General features: G+C 43.1%; 1 protein-coding gene across 2 annotated transcripts in view; it reads right to left on the minus strand.

Moving 5' to 3' along the window:
* PSD (pleckstrin and Sec7 domain containing) overlaps positions 1–18,022 on the minus strand; it is a 252,804-nt gene that overhangs the window by 231,217 nt on the left and 3,565 nt on the right. For both annotated transcript variants that reach the window (XM_072130908.1, XM_072130906.1), the window contains exon 2: positions 9,218–9,395. The gene's annotated coding sequence lies outside the window, so the exon portion shown is untranslated. The remainder of the gene's footprint in view (positions 1–9,217; positions 9,396–18,022) is intronic.

Genomic DNA, 18,022 nt, shown 5'->3' on the forward strand with positions numbered 1-18,022 from the left:
ATGCGTTTTTAAACGCATGCGTTAAATGTGACGTGTGACCGCACCCTGAGGGTGCGTTCACATGTTGCAGTTAAAACTGCATCGCAATCAGCTTTGAGGTGGTTTTAGGTGCAGTTTTGTCAATTGAACAGGTGAAAGACATGAACAGAGTGAGTGAAATTTGATTTTGAAGGGGAAACCTGCTCCAAAAATGTCATTTACCCGTTCAGTTCATGTCTTTCACCTGTTCAGTTGACAAAACTGCACCTAAAACCACCTGAAAGCTGATTGTGATGCAGTTTTAACTGCAACGTGTGAACGCACCCTAAGTCAGGTGTTCTTAAGTAGGGGACCACTTGTTATTTAAAAGTTGGATGGCAAGGGATAAATTGGCAATAAACTGTATACAATATAAATAAACTGAACAAAAGAAAATACATGTTTTGATCTTATTCAAACCCCTGTTGTAGATAGAGGACGTGTATATATATAATTGCTGAAATATGACTTTCGGAACCAAGGTGTAATATATTTCCCAGACAGAGTTGATGTCCATGTCCCTGAGCCTGCATGCTTCCCCTAGCTGCCTCCCATGCGAAATGTCTGGAATCATTTATCTTCATTTGGTCAATTACCGTAGTGCACACATACTCGCAATATTCCTATTCCCAAAGGAATTTGTTATGCTAAAAATAAGCCCCAACATGCAAAATTACATTGGAGCCCCGCTCACGAGAAGGCTTCAGCTGCTTTTGCTGTGTTTACCGTGCAATGATCTCACGGAAAAGTCCGCATTCAGTGCAGTTTATCATCTTGATTCAGAGCACATATTTCCTGTTCCTAAATGACTCCAAACCTGACAGATTTGCTGTGAGAAATATAAGTCTGTCTAGTGCACTGGAGCCCGTGCAGAGTGATACTATTTAGGTTGCTTAGCAACTATGGGCAGGCATGTCAGGGAGCACGGAGCGCTGCTGGAACAAGACTGAGGCGTCGGGAACGTGTTACACATTGTTCTAACCGTTTTACTTCCAGCCCACTGCCTGGGTCCCACTCAACCATTCCAGCAGTGAGGAGCAGTCACTAACGGGTACACGTTATATCATAGCTGACCGATAAAGGAATTCGGGAAAGTCTTGACGCCATAATGGTGTTATAAAGGGACAACACGTTTCCTCTATTGCCTTTGTATTATTTGTACTGTAACATATGGTACAAAATGAGTAGAAAATAGAAATTACAATTCAGTGGAAGCTAAATATAAAAATTAATTTCTATTTACAGGTTTTAAATACTTCCCAACTGGAATGGATGGTAGAGGCGAGTCATAAAAGCTAAAAAAAAAAAACCCACAACAATAAATACAATAGAAAAGAAAGTAGTAGCGTTAAATGTGGATGAAGGAATGGATGCAATACAGGAGTTGTCCCTTTTCACCCGACCTGTACAAATCCCAAGGGATCAGGGTAGGGGCAGATTAATACTTGAAATAATAGAAAGAAAAAGGTGCTTATGCTCACCCACAAAGTTGCATATCTGTTGTCATTCAGTGCTGGACAAAAGAATGGAAGGTAGATAAGGTAGATAAGGTAGAACAGGAAAAAAAAGAGGGAGAAAATGACTAAGTATGACTAGTACTATGTTTTGTCCGAAACGCGTCACCGCTTGCATTTTTTAGTGATGTTTTGTCGTTTTTTTTACGTTTTCGTTGGATTAAACTACTGCTTTTACATTCTACCAGTGCGGACAAAGTGGATATTTTTCTCCCTCTTTTTTTCCTGCAGATTGATACTGCCCTGGTCTTTATGAATATTATAGCCCCTACACTTCTGGAATTAACTTACGGTACTAGATATTGTACTAGAATCAAGATTTTTGGGGAATGGAGGAAGTTTCCTTTCTGCCCGTTTCAAAAATTTTGGAGGAGCTTCTAAGATCCTGAAATGACTCTTGGGTACACGTATTTTGAACAGACGGGCTATGATGCTGCGATGTCGCCGCTGATGTCGTCGCATCATAGTGTGCGCCTGCCAGCAGATCGGGAACCGCGCTGAAGATCGGGAGCCGCTCCAAGGAGCCGGACACCGGATGGCGAGTATTAAGTTTTTTATTTTTTATGCACTTGCTGTATACTACTTGGGGGGCTGGCTGCATACTACATAGGGATGGCTGGCTGTATACTACAGGGGCTGTATACCATCGGCTTATACTCGAGTCAATAGGTTTTGCCAGTTTTTGGTGGTAAAATTAGGGGTCTCGGCGTATACTCGAGTATATACGGTAATATTAGGTGATATGGGGAGGACTTTTAGCCTTTTGTTAGCGGATAATAACGGTGTGAGGGGTAAAATTCTGGTGACAGGTCTTCTTTATAGAGTCTATTAATATGCCACATTGAGCTTTAGTAAATAATAATAATAATTAGATGAACAAACTGAATAGTGGTTTACCTAGCGTAGTGATCCTATTTACATGCATGTTATAGAAAGCCTGCGAGTGCTTCAGGTAATAGGGATAGTCATTTCAACAGACATGGTTACTGTAGAGGAGGATACATGTGTTCAACAGTAGTGTAACATGAGGGGGTTGCAGAGGGTGCGGTCATAAACCGGGCCCAAGAGGCCTGGGGGGCCTATATAGGTGTAACTTTCCCATATGAGAGGAGAGTTCGGTGCCCGGCACAGACTTTGCAATGGGGCCCATTAGCTTCACGTTACAGCACTGTATTTCAGGACTGGTGGAACTTCCCGCAGCCGTATAATAAAAACAGATTGTAACAGTGCGGCGGCAAAATAAAACTACTAACCAGGCAGCACACTGCTCAATATCTGCCCTGCACAATACAAAGCTCTGTGTTACATAGTTATACAATGCCCATGGGTACACAACAGCAGGTCATGTATGCAGGATAGCTGTAGAGCACCAACACAGAGCTATTAACTCTATATAACACACAATATATAGATGGAATAGAAATTGTCAATGCTCACTACTGTAATAATCACCTATGCATAGTAGTAGCAAGTGTGGGGCACTGTATGAAAAGCCATACATCACAAATAAGTTCAAGAACAGGCCTATCCACACATGAAGGTAAAGGAAAATGGTCATTAAGTGTCTACATGTTTGACAGTGCAAAGCTGGACCGGAAAGTCTTGTTTTACACCAGATTTATCAAAGTGTCTGATGATCAATGGTTAATCCGATGTAGTTGAAGACTCTTTGGGTGAGATGTATTAATGTGTCAGTCTTCAGACCAGTGCAAAGTAGAACTAGACAGTTCTCTGCTGCACCAGATACGTACTTTGCACTAACCCTAACCCACTAGTCACTAATAGTGTTGATTGGCCACACACTGTCCCCAGGATTTCAATAGAAGTTTAGGACTGGGTGCAAATCAACTTCCCCCCACAGTTAATAATCGTGATTGGTGCTGGCACTGATGGCGGGTGCTAACTGTTCACCAGTGTCAAAGTTGCCGCGTTAACTACTGCAGCCGCGCCACCATTTTGGGGATGGCATTGGTGGGGCGACGATCCTCCCCAAAATGGCAGCACTGGCAAAGTCCCCAGCGGCATTTAAATGCGTTTTCCCACTAAAGAAAATTCTCAAATCTCAATCCCCTAGTGATGTTTACACAATAAATATCACTTTAACCCCTTACTTTACAATGTTACTCAGTTGTATTGCTGCATTAGCTCCTATAACTCCCTAGGCTGCTAAGTGCAAAATGTCTGTGAGCTCCATCCTGGTCTGCAAGGGGGTGGGGGGGCTATAGAGCAGCAGCATGGCCTTCACACAGAAATCCAAGATGGCGTCACCAACCCTAATTCAGAAGATACAGGGTCGTCCCTAGGGGCAACTGAAATTTTATACACCAGGACTGATAGAGACAGTGGGAATAGGATGGAATTATATCTGTGAAATGCTATATCTTTGTTAATAACAGTGAATTAGAGAATGTGTTATTTTGTTATCCTGAGTACATTTAAGAAACTTCATGAGAATACCCCTTTAACTCCCGTAGTTGGTATCAGTAGCTATCATGGGTGATATCCGTGGGGGGGGGGAGTTGAACCGAACCTTAGTATAAATAACAACTTTGTCAGCGGCATTTAAACAGTTAACACGCCTGGCCAGTGCCAGCACCGATTGTAGGTTTTACTGGATGGGGTCCAGGGTTCCCGAACAGCATCTTAAAATTCAGTTTCAGCCATACCCAAATTTTAATGGGTGCTCATCACTAGTCACTATCTTTTCAACTGATTTTATTTAATCGGAGAAAAGTGCTTCCTTGAAACCCGTCATAGGACTAAAACAGAAGAGTGTAATTAATCCGTTGAGCAGTATCCTGATTCCCCAAGATGTGTCTCACTGCATCACAGTAGGATATGATTGACGGAGTTCCTTCTTCCCCTCTCCTGTATTGTGGGGAATCAGGGACTCCTTGCATCACATATCACTATAAACCTTATTTTTCAGACTTTAAGTCGCTTCTTCCTATAGGACGCACCCCAGATTTAGGCTTATAAAAAAGGAAAAATATATTTTAAACCAATTAAAATGTCCCTGTTGGTCGCACTGAAGCACAGCACACACAGCTTTGCTACATCCATACATTTACACACACAGCTCTGCTTCATCCAAACATTTACACACAATAAGAACACTCACCACTGCTGCATACACTGTGCACTACTACACACACACACTGACCGGGCACTACTATACACTTAAATACACACATAGCTCTACTATACACATATAAGGAACACACTGGGAAGTACAACACACGTGAATACATACACAGCTCTGCTATACACATATAAGGAACACACTGGGAAGTACTACACACATACAGAACCCTTCTCCCCTTGACCCCTTCTTCTTCCCCTGTTCCAGCGCAGCATGTCCCCATGCTCAGCAATATCAGGACCTGTGGTGATGTAAGAAGCATGTGATCAGTCACATGATTCTAACATCACCGCAGGTCCTGTAGGACACCTGGGAGAGGGGAGAGCAGTGCAGAGGCTCTCCTCTCTAGGAGATCGGGTGCAGCTCTATATCAGGGCATCACCCGATCTCCATTACAGCAATCAGGAGGGTCTGGCAGTGCTGGATCCTCCTAACCATCAGTCTATAAGATGCAGGCACTTTTTAGCAAGATTTTTTCCAAAAAAATACGGTATATATCTTTCCTGGCACTGTGGTTGATCAATGATTCACGCTCATCTATTTCAGCACTTACAAGCTTCAAAACATAAGCTATCTGAGCTGTCAGATTTCTGCCACAAATTATGACAGATTTCTGACAGATTCATAAATCTGCTGCAATGAATTGCAAATGTGTAAAATAAAAAGTCACTGCATTGGAAAATGGAGTCAATTCAGATTGAGTGCGAATAAGCTTTACTACTAGGGCTCTGTCCCATAACCATTCAGCACCCAGGCTGCTGAGATCACACCATCATTTCTATCTACAACCTCTATTCGTGTTGGGTAAATGACTGCATGGAGCTGTGGAAGAAACATCAGATTTGCAAGGACTCCAGTTATAGATCTATAGCACTTAATCACGGTTCGGTGAGGACACTGTGTCTCACCACACCGTGACAGAGCCAGCGGCCAATGAGAAAAATATATCTCCATTTTGGAGTATTATGGAGTAAGACTCTCAGCTTTCTATGGAGAGGGGAGGGTGAGGAGCGCTCACCACTCCTTTCTCCCACACCCGGCTGTGTGCTTGCCTGGGTTGAGGCACGGGTGACCACACATTCGTGAGCAAGGGGCCCAAGAGTGAGGAAACAGGAATAACTGCAGAAAGTCAGCCCCCTACTCTCTGCTCCTGCATGCTCATGTGAGACGAATCTGACCAGACATGAGGAGCTGCGCAACTATAGTCAGGACTGAGTTTATGGATCCATGAGCAACCAAAAAACACCATAGCAAGATACAGACAGGTTAGGATTAGATCTGTGAAATGCTGTATGTTTGTGAATAACATCGATTTAGAAAATGTGTTATTTTGCCAACCTGAGACTATTGATGAATTTTGTCTTCATGGGAATACCTCTCCAGCTGAGAAAATAAAATAGGTCTTTTCTTGCCTGAAAATATGGATATTTCCTTCTAATTTAATTATGTATTTATGTACTGAATGCAGAGGACCTGTCACCCTAAACAAACGCGCTAGGAGCTGCTTAATACAGTAAGAAGCACCTGGTGCTACCTCAGATGTAGCAGTGTCACTCTGCTAGCGTTATCAGAACCCTCTGATAAATCTAGCAGACACTGCCGTGATGTACAATAGGAACACCGGACCAACCTCACAGCCAGGCCCGGCGCCAGCACCCGGCCAACCCGGGCAAGTGCCGGGGCCCCGGGGTACTGGAGGGGCCCACTCGGGCCCCCGGATCAATTGCTTTTCTGGCTCTATGCTGCGCTGGTCGGGAGCGCAGCATAGAGGCAGAATCTAAAACTTACCTGTCCCGGTTCCAACGATGCAGCGCTCCGCAGGGTATGCGACGGCTTTGAAACCAGCGCACATGATGACGTCATCGGATCACTTGTGCCGGCTTCAGAGCCGGCGCGTACGGGAGGCGCAGGCCGAAGACAGCTGCAGGCGCTGCTCCGGGGGAACCAGGAAAGGTAAATTCTTTCTTTTTTCTTTTCCGAGGGGAGTCAGGGTGTCCGTGGGGGGAGAGGGGGGGGTGTTAGTGTGTCAGCAGGGGGGGTCATTGTGTCAGCAGGGGGGTTCAGTGTGTCCGGGTTCAGTGTGTCCGCAGGGGAGCGGGGGGGTTCGGTGTGTATACAGGGGGAGAGGGAGGAGGGGGGGTGTCAGTGTGTCAGCAGGGGGGGTCATTGTGTCCACAGGGGGAGGGGGGGTTTCAATGTGTCTGGAGGGGGTCATTGTATCAGCAGGGGGGTTCAGTGTGTCCGGGTTCAGTGTGTCCGCAGGGGAGCGGGGGGGGTTCAGTGTGTCCTCAGTGGAGGGAGGGGGGGCTCAGTGTGTCCGCATGGGAGGGGGGGGGGTTCAGTGTGTCCGCAGGGGAGGGGGGGGGGGGTTCAGTGTGTCCCTGGGGGGTGGGGGGGAAATCAGTGTGTCCCCAGGGTCAGTGTGTCCGCAGGGGGAGGGGGCGCAGTGTGGCCACTGGAGGGCGGTCCACAGAGGGGCCCACTAAGGCTCTGTCGCCCAGGGGCCCACTAAAACCTGGAGCCGGCCCTGCTCACAGCTCCACTTCTACTCCCCCCCCCCATAGGACAGAGGCGACCGCCAGGCTTCATGCGGCGATCACTGCCTCCTCGGACCACCCCCTCATGAAGACACCAGACTGCTGGAAGCTTGGTCCAGCATCCCGAGGCTATGGCGCTGCAGGGTTTAACACTGTTTAACACTGCTACATCTGGGGTAGCGCTAGGAGCTTCTTACTTTAGTAAGCAGCGCCTAGTGTGTTTTTTTAGGGTGACAGGTCCTCTTTTTAAAAACAAAAAAACAAAAAAAAACAAAACATCGAAATTAAATAAATGCTATGAAACGACTGTACCTTTAAACAACCTTTGCAGTTGCTGAATATAATGAAGGATTCAGAAACAATAAATTGCTATACATTGCAGTACAAAATAAGGCTGCTTATACGTGATTGGGAGTCCCGGCTGTGGCAGGCCATTGATTTCAGTGTGACTGGCGCATCTTGCAGCCTCTACATTGGCAAAGGCGGAAAATACACCAGAATACGCAGCAATATTTAGCAAAATGTGTATGGCATTTGTTGAAATACTGTTCAATTTGATGCTACTGTAAAAGTGCAGTGGCATAGCCATTTGTGATTTTTCCCTGGCAATTCTGGCCCATACGTCGCCAACTATATTCTACAAATCAGATGAAATCGTGCTTGTATAAATTAGAAATAGACATCTTAGAGGGTAATGGAGAAAATTAATTTCTCTATTGAACTCCATTCAAAATGAATCAAGCAGGTTTTCGGGGATTTGCAAAAAATTTCATTCCTTCATTTTTCCAGCATTCTTTCTTCCATGTGATCCCCAAATGTTCTTGACCCCTTCCTGTAGCGATCTTGTGTCATGCATGTTAGAAACACTGCTAGGCATAGTGACTGGTTGCAATGGCAGGGTGTGCATGTACTGTACATGATCACTGCAGGAGGTGGGCACAGACTTGCAAGGACTATAAAGTATAGTTTTTATTTTCCTCCCATACTATGTTCTTTGTAATCCAATTTCATTACAAATTAGCTAAATATAGTTACTAGCATAATATAATATACTAATTACAAGAACTTCTGAAAACATCCTAGTAGTCATATATACATTTCTATACAGGCAGTTACGTACAGGATAGGTTCTATAGGTATGTTCTTTACTTGAATTTGTATGCAAGTCGGAACTGTGTATTTTATCATTGTGACCCCAAATTTTTTTTTGGTCTCTGTGACAATTGAATTTTAAAAATGTTGGATTGTCATAAGAACCAGGATTCACAACAAAGCTTAATTGTAGACACCTTTAATAACTGTTACAGCTGATCATTGTAGCCTGGGGCTAAAGTACAGTATATTACCAACATCCAGGGGTGCGTTTGTAACTAGGGTTCGTATGTTATTTATGTAATATAAAGTATATAAATAGCATATAAAGTACTTTCCTCTCCGCAGTGTGGGTCTTGAAGTGTATACAAGCCCTGTGGTGCTTCTGCTATTCACAGGGTCATGTACGATTTTGTCACCAGCTGTAGAGATGTGTGTTTGCCTCGCTAATTGGGAGGTTAATGACTACAATTTAGCATAAGAAGGGCGACTCCTTGCCACAAAAAGAGTTAAAACAAAATGCATGCTGATCAAACCCGTAAACATGAACCATGATGATATTAACCTTAACTTAACTTTTCTATTACCTGTATGAAAACATCCTTGCAGAAAAGCAAAAAACCAAAAAAAAAAGATGGAAAAATCTGTTGTTATGGTAACCGTGGCGTGCAAATCTGATTTCTATGTTAAAGAAGCTGCAATCAATAAGAGGGATGTCTGCAATATCAGTATGTGTACAAAATGCGAGAGAGACTGAGCTCAGGCTGCAATGTAGCATCTATCTCAAGGTGTCCTCTAGCTGGCTGCAGGCAAAGACCTAATAACAAGCAGACCCACCCTGTTCTGTCTATTCCAGCACCTTCTCTATGCAGATAAATCTTAGCCATACAAAAGATCGGGAGGGTTTCACTCACCTGCACCGGCAGAAACGCATGGACCCCAGCGCCGGAATCTCAGGAGGAGAAGAAACAACTTGGGTGGCTCAGGATCGCGTGGTGCTGAAAAGACAGCTCTAAGATAATGTATAGCTGCCATCTGAGCATGCTCACAACTGCACAAGAGACTGTCCCATTGAGGAGGCTGAAGCCCTGGCTGAACAAAGGGTAGATAACATCAGTCAATGAGAACACCCAGCTGGAGAGGCAGGTCTGTAAAATAGCAGATGCACATTCAAGATGGGATATAAAACCGTCACATATTTCATGACGTCTACAACAAGTGAAAATCCCTGCAGAAATGAAATGCGTGACATGTTTAAATGTGAAAGTGAAGTTCTACTTTTCAGCTGCTTTACCAAAAGTATCAGAATATCCCCTCTTTGTAATTGGATAAATGAATATTACTGCAATAGTTTCCCTAATCTGATGATGTGACCTAAAAAGGCTTTTCATTTTCCATATAAAACAATCGTTTTTGTTATACAGAACAAAAATAATTAAAATCATGTTTTTTTCACCAATCAAAACATCCCCAAAAATAAATCACACCCACCAAACACAAAACAAGTTGACTATTACCACAAACACAAATATAGCCGTAAGTGTGGGCAAACAGGTGAATGATAAACACCTACGGCACACCGAAAATTGTCCCAAAGAAAAAAAAAAGATATGCCAAAGTGATAAAGCCTCTGCGAAACACGTGTCAGGGTCTCAGTGTGTATCCTGCTATACTCGGTATATTAACTATAACCCTGGTCTATAGCCTACTTAGCCGTGCACTTTTAGGATGTTACCTACTATCTTCTTATCACTATTTTGGTTGATTTATGTATTTTCTTTGGACACGCACATTTTTAATGCTTTTTTTTCCTGATTTCTAGCTATCATTTTTGTATTTGTTCATCAATATTATTGTCTTGATTTATTAATAAAGTATAGCCCCTATATTTACTACACTTTGGCATAGAGTAGAGTTGCACTGTCAAAGGCAGGTCACTGTCAGGTTCCCTGCAGTTCCAGATGCGTCCACATGTAGTGGTTGGCTCCACAGTCCAGTACTAGTCAATTCTTATTGTTGTGGGGTCATATGAATGAAATTATCTTGGGGAATATCATTTATTTTTTTTTGGTGGCAATTATCTAAAGCGAACCTGGGGCACTTCCTGCGGCTACACTTCTCCTCCCTGCACTGCGGGCAGAGGCACGTCTATGTGCTCTGCCCATACACACATTATGACATGGTGGTGGTGGCACCTGCTGACATCAATGCGTGTGCACAGGCAAAGCTCCTAATCGCACATCTGCCAGCATTGCCAAGAGGAACTGCAAAGTGTGCCAGGACTGGAAGAGGAGCTGCAGGGAGTGCAGGTAAGTATATAAGTCAAAAATGTATGTATATGGCAGGTGAATTTAATTAAATTTGAATGCCAAAAGGGGAGTCAAACGTGGAGCACATAGGTTACGGAGGTTTCATGCCAAATCAACTTTCATGCCGAATAAGGTTTATAAAGTGTGTACCACAGAAGTCTATGGGGGTGAGTTATCAGGCTTATTTGGCAGCTTTCTGGCATACAAGCCCTGGAATAATCTCAATTTGTGCACATAAATTGCAATTATTTTCCCCTTCATGCCACCTCAAAGGATGTGAAGGGGTCTGTGCTGGGAAACAGAGTGGGCAGGTGTGTGACCTCCCTGCTCCACACCTCTGCACTAGCCACTAGCCCAGGGGTCAGGAACCTTTTAGGCTGAAAGAGCCATGAACGACATATTTTAAAATGTTATTCCGTAAGAGCCGTACCATATGCACATGCCCCCCAGTAGATAGGTAGTCCCAGTGTCACGGGTGCCCCTGCGTTCTACATCTCGGATCGCAGGCACTCCTGTGCCCCTCTCCCTGGCAGTGCCCCTTTTCGAACTCACTCAGCTCACCACTTTCCGGCTGGCAAGCGCTTTCCACACCGTTTCCTTCCCAAGTGTTGACCTCTCGTTGTGACTCCGGAACTGTTCCCGACTCTGCTCCTTTGCTGCCATCCCTGATCTCTTGCTCCGTCCTCGACTTTGCATCATTGCCACCAGAATTGACCGTCTACCTGTTCCTGACCACGAGACTGCCTAGTGATCTTGTACCTCGACATTGGTTGCCACTGTGTACAAGTCGGGCCTGTGGAGCGACCTGGTGGTACCACTCTGCAGCTGTGCTTACATCATTATCCCCGGTGGTCTCCAAATCCTGAAGCCCACCATATGCCTTCCAGTGGATAGGTAGCTACAGCACATACTCCCAATTAAATAGGTAGCCACAGCACACGCTTCCCAGGAGATAGGTAGTCACAGAACATACCTCCCAGTATATAGGTAGCCCCAGCACATGTCCCCAAGTAGATAGGTAGCCACAGCACATGTCCCCAAGTAGATAGGTAGCCACAGCACATGTCCCCAAGTAGATAGGTAGTCACAGCACATGTCCCCAAGTAGATAGGTAGTCACAGCACATGTCCCCAAGTAGATAAGTAGCCACAGCACATGTCCCCAAGTAGATAGGTAGCCATAGCACATGTCCCCCAGTAGATAGGTAGCCATAGCACATGTCCCCCAGTAGATAGGTAGCAAAAAAAAAAAAAAGAAATTAATATTCACTTACCAGCGCTCCCTGCAGCCAGCTCCTCATCGCTCCCACGCTCTTATCTTTGACCCAGGCTTAGACGATGGCGGCGATGCCGCGTGGGTCATATAAAGGACACAGGCAGTGGTAACATCGCTGCCTGTGTCCAGTGACCAGTCTAAGAGAAACACAGCAGCCATCACTATTTATTAAAGATCTGTCTGAGAGCCAAATGCAGCCAACAAAAGAGCCATTTCTGGTTCCCTAGCCCTGCACACGTTATAATGCATTTCAACTCCAGGTAGCACCTGGCATAGAATCGTAGAACAGCCTGATATATCCAAAGAGGCAAAAGGGTGGGATTTTAAGGATGCGCTGGCTCATAATATTATAAACTCCATCTTCCCGCCCACTGATTTTTATACTCATTTGAAAATTCCTTAAAACACCAGCCTCCTGCTTCAGAGTCATCCAAACCCTTCAGCACACAGCAGCAGCTGCCTCTGCGGACCCTAAATAGATGAAGAAGTTAAGCCAGTCGCATATGTGTCCAGCCTGGCTACTACCCAGTGCCATCCAATGGAAAAGCCAAAAATATAAAACAATTTTGTGTCTCCAGAATTGTGATGACCATGTTTTTCATAAGGCATGGTGAATACTGTCAAATAATGTTTAAAAAGCGCCAGAATTTTATTTTTGCCCAATTTTTTTAATTTACAAGTATAAGGTACCTCTAAATAGTGCCACTAAAAATGCAACTGAAGCAGTAAAGAACAAGCCACCATTTGGCTAGGATGCTTAAAATGGAAACCTACCATGAGGAATCTACCATTACAGAAGTAGATCTGCTGGTAGGTTCCTCCTGCCGGTCTCTGCCCTAATCTGTAATTTAATAACCCTGGAACCTATCTTGTTAAAAAAAAACTTTATTGTAGTAATATGAAAATTAACTGCAGGGGCTACCAGTAGTCCCTGCAGTTAATTCACACATTACTAAAATAAAGGTGTTTTTTTTAACAAGTTCAGTTCCAGGATTATTAAATTACAGATTAGGGCAGTAGCAGGCAGGAGGAATATACCATCAGAACTACTTCTAATAGTAGATTCCTCATGGTAGGTTTCCTTTAAAAGCTATGCCTTAAAACATGAAGGCGAAAAAATTACAAAAGTACTTTGATTTCTTGGCGCAAAACCAGTCAATGTGGGGTTAAGAGGACTAAAAAAAAATAAATAAAGCGAAACTATTTTTATGAAAATGTAGTCTAACCTGCAGGAAGCATGTTATAGAGCAGGATGAGCTAGGCACAGTGACGTACTGTATAGATTTGTGGGAAAAGATTCAGAATAATCTGTGTTATTCATTTAAGAATTTGCTGTCATCTAGGCATAGGGTTGCTCACTAGTAGGAGCTTTACATTTTTTTTCTAAGGTATTGCCTACATCCTATACATACCAATGTGGTTCCCTGCATACGGTATATATCACGTGGCTATACATCTCCAAGAGCAAAGGAAGATGGGGGCTAATAACAAAAATAACCCTCTATTCAATGACAAAAATATGTAGTTCACGTATCCTTTTTGTGCTGCCCTCTTGTGGCACTTACTAGTTTCACATAATGCAAGTCTGATGCAATAACAATGTGACAGGACTGTGTCTAATATGTACAATATAATAGGCAGTCGTGGTGCATCGTGTTAATGCCCATAAACAAGATTTCATGAATGGAGTCCTGCTATGAAAATAACAAAGGGCTACTAAACTCATATCTGGTCCCATCCAAAATGAAAAGTTTACCTGAAGTTAAAGGACATCTACCATCAGGTTGATGAATTATAAACCAAATACACTTACACGCTAGTGTGTGCCCCCTTTATTAGAATCTACTCTTCTTTTAACTTCTTATGCCCTCGATTTATAAGAAAATATGTTTTAAAATTATGCAAACTAGCCTGAGGGGCTCCAGTCTCCATTAACTTAATTTCGGAACCTTTTTTTTTGTAAAATCTAAGGCATAAAAAGCTTAAAGAAGAGCTAATCCTGACAAAGGGGGAACACACCAACATGTAAGTGTACTTGGTTTATAATCCATAATCCTGATGGTAGATGTCCTTTAAACGATCTACTGATCTACCATCAGTTTTACTGGTCCTACTAAGCAGTTCCTGAGGAACTATGCTTCTCAGGACTGTGTTTGTGAAAATATAGACTTATAACAGAGCACCTCGTCTTTTCATTTATTCACTCTCCCCGTTCGGATACAAGTCCCACCCGTCCATAGTGCACAGAGCAGGGGACGGGCAGGACTTGTATCAGAATGTGGGGAGTGAAGAAATTAAAAGACGAGGTGCTATGTCACTAGAGCGCCTCCAAACTAATTAGCATAATTTGCATAATTTTATATTTCTGCCAATCGCAAAGTATAGAGTTATAATAAAAAAAAGTCGATAGGACAGTATTGCAAGGCTACCCATGCCGAGGGGTTACCAAGTTGCCAAATCCTTCCAGGTAAGAAGTGAAATATCACAATACACACACTATTTTTCAGGACTTACAGCATAATCTACATAAAAAGAACCAGCAGGTCAACATCCACAATAAAGGTAAACCTCTACAAAGCACTGGTAATGGTGTTTAGAGATTAGCAGATTTTCGCTTTTCACAAGGGGAATCCGAATACCTAGTTGGAAGAGTGAATTACTAAAGAGAAGCAAGGATACTACAAAGTTGCAGATAAATCAATAATTTTCCTTATTTTCTGTTACCAATTCTATAAAAACACGAACACACGGTCACCGTCCACCTGTGCCTATTTCTGCTGCTAACAGGTATTGTAGCTCCTCAGTTACAGCCATATAAAGCCTTTCATTGTAATAAATGGCACACAATAGTCCGAGCATTTACATAATGTATGGTGTATCTCCTATTATAAGTTCTAGAAAGCTGTTGTTTTTAAGTATCTAGAATTAAGCCAGTAGAAATCCTGAGCCTATTTGCTAATTTGACCGACATAAGGCCTTTTTAATCCTCATCAAGCTAAACAGAAAATCTCATTTGGGCTATAGCAGCTTCCACTGTAAGAAGGCAGTGACTGTGCTGCTGTCCATGTAGAAAGTATCCTGTCATCCCCTCCAATACAGATCTTTCTAAGTTGTATGGAGCTATGTGACACAAAGTTAATTAACAAAAAATTAATTGTGTTAGGCCCCTTCCACACTTGCGTTGCAGATCACGTCATAGTTTGATCAGGGTGCGATCAGGGTTTGGTCAGTGAAAAACGCACATTTTGCATCAGAGTGCAATCAGTTTTCAGTCAGAGTTTGTTCAGTGTCTCAGTTTTTCATGCGCGCTTTCAATGCAATTTCAATGCGTTTTTCATGCGCTGAAAATGCGCGTGAAATGGACTCAGGACTGAGCTCTAACTTTTCTATGGCAATTGATGCGCGAAAAACGCATTGCACTTGCATGTGTCTCAGAGTGCAAGGCGTTTTTCATGCGTCTCCATAGACTTGTATGGTGATGGTTTTTCATGCGCGCGACTTGCAAAAGTAGAGAATGTAGAGATTTAAACGCGCGTTAAAAAAACGCGCGTGTGTGCGTGAAAAAAAAAATGCAAGTCTGAAAAGACCCATTGGTTACAATAGGTCAGAGTGCAATGCAAGTTCTACACGTCAAAAGCATGCGCAGAAAACACGTGTGAAAAACGCAAGTGTAAAAGGGGCCTTAGGCGACAGGAAGATACATACAGGAAGTCTCCAACATAAGGACACCCGACTTACAGACAGACCTTTCTGCTCACTGTGACCTCTGGAAAATCTCCTGCTTTGCTTTACTTTAGTCCAAGGCTGCATTGTGTCTATAACAAAATTATTGATAATCCTTGGTCCAATGGAAATCCAATTTGTCTGGAGCTACAAGATAAAATATACCAATTCAACTTAAGAACAAACCTAAAGAACCAATCCAGTAGATAAGCTGGGGACTGCCTGTATTGTGGTATTGTAAAAATAAATGAAAAATGAGTGAGATAAAAGAAGTATACAAAAGTGGGAATGCCAAATAAAGCAAAAGCATTTTTTTTTAGGAATACTGTATTGGACAAGAGTAAAAGTGCTAAAACATTATTGCAGGTGATTAAAATTTGGTTGGGGAGGGAAGAGGAAGGAGGAGAATGTATTTATATTTATTTGTAGGGGGGAGGCTGAGGTTTGATTTAAATAAAAATTAATGGACTTGGAAAATGATTGAAATGTATGAATATGGTTTTAAAAAACATATCTGATATATTGTTGGAAAATGTTATGTCTAATTATTTTTGTATTTCAGGTATAAATAAAATGTAAAAAAAAAATGGAGCTAAAGTACAACAGTTTTTTTGCGAGGCTCTAATGTGCCTCTTTAAACCTCCAATTTCATGTGAAGGCAAAGTGTTTTTTGTATTTTAAAACCTTTTTCCATTGGATCAAGTATTATAAAGAAGCTAATCTGTATGAGAGCAAATCTCTACATTGCCAAATCACACTCAGCATCTGGGTGTACAGGCTCTGTGCCCATGATTATACACTGGCATGTTTAAAAGGGGGCAGAATTAAAACTTTTGGAGTACCACTTTAATATTTTGGAATATCTGTGCCCATTAATATATATTTCTGGCATCGGACAGTTTGTTTTTCATCTGTAAGGTTCCCTCTGCAGAATGGCGGCAGATTTGACCCCAGTGCTCAGTACAGCCATTCCACAAGCATCAGAAACAAGTCCAGTCTCTGAAGTGTTTTATACTGCACGTCCTATTTGCTGCGGATCCTGGTGTTGAATTTGGCTTTTTTCCTGCTTTGTGTATATCGTATGTAAAAAAATACACTGCTAATTTTCTGCGCAGATATTGTGAGTGTAATACGTCATGTGTGCACCCAGCCATTCACAAGAGCCTTGCAGGGTTCGATCAGAGTTTCCTCAGGGAAAAACACACATTTTGCACCAGATTTCATCCAGTTTTCAATCAGTTCGTATGAAAAAACCCCATTGAATACAATGGATCAGGGTCCAATGCGAGTCCCAAGCATCAGAAACATATGCAGAACATGCGTGTGAAAACCACTCAGTGACAGCGGTGAAAAGCCAAGAATGCGGGGGGATTTGGCATTTTTATGGACACATTTTTATCATTGGGTGCTTTAATCTTGTAGTGGAGTAGTTAAAAAATTAAATATTTTAACCTCATACTCTAGTGATCTATGCAACTTCCTGAACCAATGTAGACATCGAACCCTGAGGTGGATCGGCATCTGGTGTGGAGCTGTATACGCTACATGGGGGCAGGCTGTATACGCTACATGGGGGCAGGCTGTATACGCTACATGGGGGCAGGCTGTATACGCTACATGGGGGCAGGCTGTATACGCTACATGGGGGCAGGCTGTATACGCTACATGGGGGCAGGCTGTATACGCTACATGGGGGCAGGCTGTATACGCTACATGGGGGCAGGCTGTATACGCTACATGGGGGCAGGCTGTATACGCTACATGGGGGCAGGCTGTATACGCTACATGGGGGCAGGCTGTATACTACAGGGGGGCAGGCTGTATACTACAGGGGGGCAGGCTGTATACTACAGGGGGGCAGGCTGTATACTACAGGGGGGCAGGCTGTATACTACAGGGGGGCAGGCTGTATACTACAGGGGGGCAGGCTGTATACTACAGGGGAACAGGCTGTATACTACAGGGGAACAGGCTGTATACTACAGGGGGGCAGGCTGTATACTACAGGGGGGCAGGCTGTATACTACAGGGGGCTGGCTGGCTGCATACTACACCCTCGGCTTATACTCGAGTCAATAGGTTTTCCCAGTTTTTGGCGGTAAAATTAGGGGTCTCAGCTTATACCCGGGTCGGCTTATACTCGAGTATATACGGTACTTTGCAACAATATCATTCTGGAGTACATATGTTTTTTTTGATCACTTATTATTGCATTTTTGTGGGATTAAATAGGTTAAAATCTTTACGCTGTGGCATGTTTTTTTTTTTTTAACGGCATTCATCGTGCGGGTTCAATAATTATTTACTTTTATTCTACGGGTTGTTATGGACGCAGTAATAGTATATATGTGGGGGGTTTTTGTTATGATTTAGACTTTTTTTTGCTTTATATGTTATGGGGATTATGGGCAT

This window comes from Engystomops pustulosus, chromosome 11, assembly GCF_040894005.1.
Source record: "Engystomops pustulosus chromosome 11, aEngPut4.maternal, whole genome shotgun sequence".
Classification (NCBI taxonomy): domain Eukaryota; kingdom Metazoa; phylum Chordata; class Amphibia; order Anura; family Leptodactylidae; genus Engystomops; species Engystomops pustulosus.